The following is a 9,222-nucleotide window of genomic DNA, read 5'->3' as shown; positions in this document are numbered from 1 at the left end:
AAGCAGGCTGTGTTGTAGCCTATGAACAAGTAATATATTGTATCATTTATCTTGAATGTATCATAGATAAGCTGCTATATAACGATTGCCACTTCAGATAGCTGTGAAATTAGGTGATTAACTAGTTGTTACTTAACCTTCTAATTTCTGTATAAGTCTAATTACATGAAACAGAAGTTGGTGTTTTGATTTTTTACTTCGCTTTTCTGTTTTGAGTGTCATTGCAACTACTGTATTGTAAATGATGGAAAATAATTGCATATGTTAAAAAAATATGAAACTTTATAAAGTAAAAAAAATAAATTAAATTTTTAAATTAAAAAAAAAAAGAATAGGGAGGGATTAAGTAATAGGGAGTAGTCCGTGGGAGTCATGCTTGGAAGAACAAAAGAAATTGAGGTGGAAACTTAGAAATAAGTGGCAAGATTCAGCAATCTAACAGAACAGAGGCTGGTTGTCTCTGAACCCATTTCTTATCCACCTGGAAGGTGAAAAAGTCCAAAAACGGGATGGATGGACAGCAATTGAGAACAGTGGAAATGTACACATGGACACCCTCACACCCAACCTTCTCTTCAGAAGGATCCCAGCACATGCTAGCTAGCCTTGTACACTAGATCTTATCTCTAGGCAAGACAAGGGAACTGAGAATGTGAAAGTCTATTCTGGGGAACAATCTTTCACAAATCTTCACAAATCATAAGAAATTTGAAAGGCAATTGAATTAATAAAAGCTCTAAGGCACAAAATATATTTGAATATCAAAATGCAGCATCATTTTCCAAATACTCATAAAAATAAAATCTGTTCTACCAAGCCAATGCTTTACCAAGCCACATGGGTGGCTCAGTCAGTTGGGCATCTTATTTCAGCCTGGATCATGATCTTGCAGTTCATGAGTTCAAACCCTGTGTTGGGCCCTGTGCTAACAGCTCAGAGCCTGGAGCCTGCTTCTGGATTCTGTATGTCTCTCTCTCTCAAAAATAGATAAACATAAAAAATTATATTAAAAAGTTCTTTAGGTAAATTGGACTCATAAAAAGTTTAAAACAGCTTATAATGTGTGATGTTGATGATTTTTCAGTTAATGAATGCTTGTCATGGTATATTATTGTGAACATTTTAAATATCCTCTGTGCTTCCCTTTATATGATTTGTAAAGCAAAGGTTATTTTTTAAGTGGCAAATCCTTGTTCAACCTTCATCTAGAATATCACAAATGATGCTTTTAGTGATGTCTAGATTAATGGTATTCTCCTGCCCTGACAGGCACTGACAGCATAACATACAAAGGCTGAGAACCTATAATTTTTTCTAAATTTAACATTGGTCAGACCCTTATTAGTGTAGAATCAACTTTTGGTTTCTAAATCTCGAGAGATCGGTAGAGCAGTTAGAAAAGGTGCAAAGAGAAGCAACAGAAACCATTAAAACAATGGGAAAGAAGACCTGAGAGAAAAAATTAAACACATTGAATGGGCTTTGCCTTGAAAATTGCCAGCAAGGACTGATTTAATACTTTCCTCAAGAACAGGACCATTTATTTGGAGGAGAATGCTAGCTGGCTTTTCTCCATCTCTATAGAGATGAAAACCAGACAAAATTGGATTAGAATGCAACAAGAGGGTTTCTCTGACCTAAGGCAGAACTCAGCTGCAAAGGTGATTAAGCTCTGTCATTACCATCACTGGAGCGCTTTGAAAATATGTTCAACAACCATTAGCTATGGGTAGTTTAGGCCACTCACCGGGGAAGGAAAGCCTTTCAACTCTGTGTTTCCATGTATTTGAACTCTCAGAAGCCAGGTTAAAAGGGTTAGTTGGAGCAGAGGGGAGACCAGATTTTCCACACTTGGGAACAGGATCACCAGAGTGTATCATATTTCATTCTGAAACTGAAAGATTTAACATTGAATGAATGATAGCAGCCGTATGCTGATGTAATGAAACTCTAAGAGAGGATTTGCAAATATTACTATAGCAGCTCCCAAGTTTCATAAAGGGATTCATGGAAACCATGTTGAAACAGGTCTAAGAGAAACTGTGATTTAATAATATTCATGTCACATCTATTGAATACCTGGTATGTTTCCAGCAGTGTGCCGGGCACTGAAGATTGCAAGCCAAACATGAGGCAGTCACTACCCCCTGGGGGTTTACAATCTGGTGAAGGGAGAGATATGGTAGAGGCTAATCCTGTTTTAGGGAGCAGCACAGTGAGCTATAGAACACCTGAGTGAGATCCCTACCCCAGAAGGGGTGCTCAGGGAAGGCTTCCTGAGAAAGGGCCCTGAGGATGAGCTTTGGAAATAGATTAGCTATAAAATTGGCACAGGAGGAATTTCTTACAGAGAAGTAAATGGATGTTGAATGAGGAATAATAATAGAAGAATACTAAGAATGAGTATATGCCAGGCACTGTATCAAGTGCTTAATCAGCGTAATTCTATCTGGTCATCTTGACCTCCCCCATTTATTCCTTCACAGACACTTGAGTACCTACTTGTTCCAGGAACTGTGGATACAATGGTGAGGTGAAGAAACACAGATTCTGCTCTCCCAGAGTCTAGCCCAGCGCAAGATACTATATAATCATCTATCATAGGAGGTACAATGAATGGAAAATAAAGAAAGTTGATAATTACAATATTTGTAATTTACTTCACTCCTTCAACCATCACAGAGAATTCTGTTTTTTTCTTCTAAGCTTCTCCCATTTTACTCCCTCTCTTGCCCCATGCCAGCAAGAATTCTTTCTCTGTCAATTGAGTTCCTGAGCTGTCGTAATGCCAGGTCTAATTAATGGGGAAAGAGAGACTAGACTTTAGAATTAAGGACAAGCAATTTGTGGGAAGAAGGAAGGAAGGAAGGAAGAAAGGAAGGAAGGAAGGAAGGAAGGAGACAGAAATAATTTATTAAAAAAATTAAAATGTTTAAACTATTGGGGGTTTTTTGGTCTAATTTATTTTTTGTTTGTTTTTGCTTTTTTAACATGATTTATTATCAAGTTAGCTAACATACCGTGTGTAGAGTGGGCTCTTGGTTTTGGAGGTAGAGTCCCATGATTCATCGCTTAATAAAACACCCTGTACTCATCCCAACAAGTGCCTTCTTCAATGCTCATCACCCATTTTCCCCTCTCCCCTGCCCCCCTCAAACCCTCAATTTGTTCTCTGTATTTAAAAGTTTCTTATGGTTTGCCTCCCTCTCTGTTTGAAACAATTTTTCCCCTTCCCTTCCCCCATGGTCTTCTGTTAAGTTTCTCAAATTCCACATATGAGTGAAAACATATAATATCTGTCTTTCTCTGACTGACTTATTTTACTTAGCATAATACCCTCCAGCTCCATCCAAATTGTTGCAAATGGCAAGATTTCATTCTTTCTCATTGACAAGTACTATTTCTACACTACATCTTCTTTAGCCATTCATCAGTTGATGGGCATTTATGCTTTTTCATAATTTGGCTATTGTTGCTAGTGCTGTTCTAAACATTGGGGTAGTGCCCCTATGAATCAGCATTCCTATAAACCATCAAAACCCTAGAGAAGAAAACATGTAACAACCTCTTTGACCTCAGCAGCAGCAATTTCTTGCTCAACATGTCTCCAAAGGCAAGGGAGATAAAAGCAATAATTAACTATTGGGATCTCATCAAGATAAAACACTTCTGCACTACAAAGGAAACAATTAGCAAAACTAAAAGGCAACTAATGGAATGGGAGAAGATACTTGCAAACGACATATCAGATAAAGGGTTAGTATCCAAAATCTATAAAGAACTTTCCAAACTCAACACCCAAAAAACAAATAATCCAGTGAAGAAATGGGCAGAAGACATGAGTAGACACTTTTCCAAAGAAGACATCCAGATGGCCAACAGACTCATAAAAAGATGCTCAACATCATTCATCATCAGAGAAATACAAATCAAAACCACAGTGAGATACCACCTTACATCAGTCATAGTGGCTAAAATTAACAACTCAGAAAACAACAGATGCTGGTGAGCATGTAGAGAAATAGGAACCCTCTTGCATTGTTGGTGGGAATGCAAACTGGTGCAGCCACTCTGGAAAACAGTGTGGAGGTTTCTCAAAAAATTAAAAATAGAACTACCTTACAACCTAGCAATAGCCCTACTAGGAATTTATCTAAACTATTGCTTTTTATATCTTTTATCGGCTACCTTATTATATTTCAGGAGCAGTGCAATGCACCTTGCTAGCATCATCACTTACAGTTCTCTCTCAAATATTGGGAGAGGTACTGACTTCATCCCTACTTAACAAATGTGAAAACTGAGGCATAAAGAAGTTAAGGTAACTTGCACTAAGTTACAGAGTTCATAAGTGGTGCAACCAGAATTCAACGCCGGTGCTGTGACCCTAGAGTGCACACCAGCAGCAAGAGAGAAGGTTCTGGGGCTCTAATGCAAAGTGCGCTCAAGAGCAAGAGGAAGGGCAGAACAGATGTTCTAAAGTGTAGTGTGAATCATGAAGTAGATCCCATTGATATTCTCTGATTTGTTTAGTAACAAATTCAATTGCTTTTAATTACTTACCTTGAGTTCATATCTCTGAGAGTGACCCTGTGCTGGGACTGGGCCCCGTGGGCTAGTTTTAATGTGAGATATGGAGCACAGGACTCCAAATTGTGCTGTGCTAGGAAGGAAAAATATAAAGAACTCTAAGAGCAAAGACTGAGGCTCATGATCTGGCCTACAGGGTCAAAGAAGGCTCTCTGAGGAAGTCAAGTTTGAGCCTGACCAGAAGGCTGAGTAATGGTTACTTGGGTGAACTCCAGGCAGAGGAAAGAGTATGTGCAAAGGCGCTGAGGAAAGGGTGGAGAAGGACTTTGAGAAACTGAAAAAAGACATGGAGCTGGAGCATTGTGAGTGCAAGGGAGACAGGTCTGGTGAAGCAGGCAAAGAGGTAGACCATGGGAATTTTCCCTGAGGCAGAGAACACTGAAAGAGGGCTAGGTGTGAAATGTTCATTCATACTTCTCTGTCGCAAATTCCTCCAGGTGTAGGGAGGTGTTGGGAGGGCACCTCTCACATGAGGGCCTTGTGACCTGCTTTGGGAGAAGATAAGAAAGGCCTTTCTGGATCTGCCATTTCTCAAATTCCCTCAGCTTGAAATCCTCAATGTGCCAGGTGCCATGTTTGGGGTATTGTGTCCTGAAGTTCATCAACAGGAACATGGATCCTGGACCCATGGTGGAACCCAGCACCATCTCTCATTAGTCACTTTGGGAAGCGACATGCTTCTTTGTGCCTCAATTTTCCTGATCTAGGAAGTAAGTTAATAATATTTATCATATACAGGATTGGATGAGGATCAAATAAGTTAACAAATGAACCTCCATTGTTACTATCACCAGATGAGTTGAGAGATAGACATTTAAGAAAAAGCAAGATTCTATGGTGGAGGAAGCAGAATCAAAAAGGATGGATATGGGGAGGTAGAGGGTGTTCAGAAAACTACTGTTTTTCCAATTTGGCTGAGGCAGAGGGTACATGTTAGGGACAAAAGATATAGACGTGAGAATTTTGGGGTGGACATTATATTAGATGCCCAGCTGAGGAATTTCTACTTAATTCCAAGGACCATAGAGAACTTCTGAAGGTTTTTGAACAGACATCTAAGACTTGGGTTGGATGTGGGGAAAAGTAATCTGGCAGTCACATAGTGTGAATTATGGGAAAGACTGACTTTGTGCTCACTGAGAAACCTTGCTGGAAACATTTTTAAGTAGACTCTCATACTGGCGAGCCAAAGTATATATTGAGCAGCGGACAAAACATACTGGTCTATTTAGCGATCATGCTCACCAGGGTAAATTAATACAACCTATGGTTTGTAAATCAGTCCATCCATCTATCCATCAATCGGCTCACTTATTACTTTAAAAGCCATTTCCTTTTAGATGGCTCTAAGAACAATTGCAAACACATGCAAATACAGCAGTCACATAAATCAGAGTGAAAAATCAAAAACTATATAGGGGAAATGGAAAGGTAATTATCTAGAATAAGGATCTGGAATAAGATGGTAAATTCAACTGATCATTACATTAGCTCTTGCTTGTTAAAAGCCCAGGCATAAAGAGAATCTAGAAAGAGAAATGTGTAGTACTTAATGCCTAGTAAAAGGAAATTTATTAGTTTTTTTTGTTTTAGGTAAGACTAGCCTTTTTTTCATGGAATCTAACAGAAAATTAGCATATACCCTCTAATGAAGTTTTTAGACCATGAAAAATCAAACTTCATTTAATCATTTCTAGTGACTCATTGGCATGAGTGGTCCCTCAGAGCCTGGTAACTCCCCTGAACTGGTAGAGATTTTCTGAACTTACAAAATCACAGACTTGAAAAGATGTATGTTATAAGTTTGTCATACGTGTAGATGCCAAGACTGGAGCAGCAATGGGAAGGTTACATTCTGTCTGTCACAGAACAAGAAATCCAGTAGGTGTCCTCATTACAGGAATGGGCGGGCTAACTTTCCATTAGAAAAATAGGTTATTTCAACTGAGTTTTCAAATATGTTATTTTAACATATAGAAAAGTACAGGGAATAATAATGAATATCTTCTTTTCCACTACCAATATTCAGCAAGTGTTACATATTTTTATATTTGAATCTATTTTTTTATGAAATAAAGCTTTAATGAGAGTTGAAGTCTCTTTTTCACTCTATCTGATCCCAGTTGGCTCCTTATTTCACTAGAGTCAACTAGCATCATGAGTTGGTATGTTCTTTTCACCTGTGTCTTTCTAGTTTACCCAGAGATATGTATACATGGACAATATATGATATTGACTGGAATCAAATTGTAGTAATTATTCTGCAACATTATTATTCATTGTTGTGTGTTTGAGATGAGTCATCAACATCTAACCATAGATGTAGTCTATTTAGCATTCAAGTCTGGAAAAAAAAAACTCCTGGTATGTAATATATGTGAACCTGATACCCAATTAATGTATATGTGAATTGTTCACAATGTTTCATTATTATAAACAACGCTACACTGAACATCCTTATAAATATCTCTTTGTGCACCTATGCAATTTTCTCTTGGGAATATTCTTAGAAATGGAACTGCTGGATCATGAGGTATGAATATCTTAAACTTTATTATATAGGGTCAAATTACTCTTTGAACTGATTTATACCACCACCAGCAAACTATCAGAACTCCTATTGTATCCTAACATGTGATATTAGCATACTTATTTTTTTAATATTAAAGATGGGTGAAATGGAGCTCATTGTTTTGATTTACAGAATTATTGGTAAATAATTTTATTTTTAGATGTTTATTGGCCATTCAGGTATGCTCTTTTGTGAATTGCCTTAATAAACCTTTTGCCCATTTTTCAACTGCTCATTTTTTCTCCCGTTTTGCATGAGTGCTTTCATATATACAATCGTCTTTTTATAATTTGCATTTGGATTATATAAAATTTAAATATGTTCCCCTGTCTGTGACTTGTTTCAGAAGTGCCGGTGATAACTTTGGTCAATGGAAGTTTTAAATGATACCACCCTGAAATGTAAGATAAAACTCACTAAAATAATTCAAGCCCCAACCCTGTCGAGATGAACGCCTTTGGTGAACTCTTAATCTCTCTAAACCGCAGCAGCTTGCTGTAGGAGGGGTTCCTGGCTGATCCCGTGCAGACTGCAGAGCGCGCGCCACGAGCTGGTCTGGGGCCACGTGCACCCCCGTTTCCTGGGCGGGCTTGCCGGCGGCCTGTGTCAGCGGCTGGGTAAAGCTGGGTAAAGCTCAGAAAGGGGCCGGTACTACCCAGACGCGCGAGGAACACTGGTGTTCACTAGGAACAACAGGATGCTGGCAGAGGAGTGGCGGGCCCGTGCACCCACCGACGCGCTGCGCGCAGATGCAGCCAGGGAACTTGAGCTAATACTGGGAACTTTTTAAAACACAGGAATATATAATCACAGACTCCACCAGCTCTCAGAGCAGTGACGCCATTACATGCCTTGCAACCTTCAGAAAGCCCCACCCTTGAGAAAGCATGAGAGTGGAAAAGGCAAATAACATCTCAGTACTAAGCCAGGCTTAGCTACTTTCCCTAAGGTTTTTCAAAAGGGCCTTTTTTTTGTGCGCACCCTCCTAGCTTTCCCACTGAGGATTAGTTCAAAGTCCCTGCAGCCCTGGGAAGGGAAGAATGACAATAAAAGAAAACCCAACTGGAAAAAGGTTTGCTTTGGCAGCTGCTTGATTGTTCCGTAGGTAGGAGGCGCCTGCTCCAACCCCTGCAGCTTCCTTGCCCTCCCAGCCATTACAGATGTTTTCCTTTGCTCTGGTTTCCTCGTGTCCCTTCTGGGCCTCTGGGCCCCTACTTCTAGTGGGCTTACGGAAATTTCCACAAGGCCTGGGCCGGCCCACTCCTGCCTGCATGGGTCCCTTTATATGTTGCCAGCACAGGATTCTCCTGATCCCATTTTGAGCCACACTCAGGAGAGGAGAAGCTCAAATACTCAGAAAATAGGGCCCTTTGCTGTTCAGTTCCATGATTTATTTTAAGGCCACTGGGCTTAGCAGGAGTGAGTGGTTGAATGAACAATCTGTCAGAAAGCTTGCCTCATCATGTGCTCAGGAAACACGTATATGCCTCAGCCCAAATCCTGAATGTTAGCAGGAGTATTGTGACTGCTTTGTGCAGGGGTTGCAGACTTTTTCAAAAATTAAAGCACGTTGCAAATCAAACCAATCACGGGCTACATTCACTCCACTGATTACCAACTTAGGAATCCTAACTAACTTGCCTGAGCTAGGATTTCTTAACCCTGTTGAAATAATTCTGACCTTCCCTTGCAGTGTGGGTTTATTTTTAATGCTTTTGAAAAGACCTGGACCAGAAAGTCCAAAAAACAATTCACGCAGCCTCCAGAATAAGTGTCTGCTTAGATGTCCATAGGGTTGTCTGTCCTAGAGGTAAACTTGGAGATCTAGGTTAAATATTGAGTTCTTCTCTTGGTAAACTGGAACCCCAAACCTCCTTATTTCCCCACAGACCATTCAATAAACTGCTGACTGGGTGACTCTTTTGCTGTTACTATCAAATGGGTTCTTCAGGTAGTGAAATCTTGAGGTATCCATTGTTCTTTCTGATTCTGTCCAAACATTGCTTATCCCTTCCAGAAGGATCTGTAGGCTTACCTACCAGGGCTACCGCCTTTCCCTT

At 39.7% G+C, this 9,222-nt stretch overlaps 2 long non-coding RNA genes across 2 annotated transcripts in view; one reads left to right on the top strand and one right to left on the bottom strand.

Moving 5' to 3' along the window:
* Positions 1-2,608, top strand: part of LOC115294876 — a 19,176-nt gene extending 16,568 nt beyond the window's left edge. The window contains exon 3 of the long non-coding RNA XR_003910200.1: positions 2,487-2,608. This is a non-coding gene — a long non-coding RNA (uncharacterized LOC115294876). The remainder of the gene's footprint in view (positions 1-2,486) is intronic.
* Positions 1-9,222, bottom strand: part of LOC115294880 — a 146,239-nt gene that overhangs the window by 18,280 nt on the left and 118,737 nt on the right. The window lies entirely within an intron of this gene.

This window comes from Suricata suricatta, chromosome 1, assembly GCF_006229205.1.
Source record: "Suricata suricatta isolate VVHF042 chromosome 1, meerkat_22Aug2017_6uvM2_HiC, whole genome shotgun sequence".
NCBI classification, from domain to species: domain Eukaryota; kingdom Metazoa; phylum Chordata; class Mammalia; order Carnivora; family Herpestidae; genus Suricata; species Suricata suricatta.
This window is presented reverse-complemented; position numbering and strand designations above follow the sequence as displayed.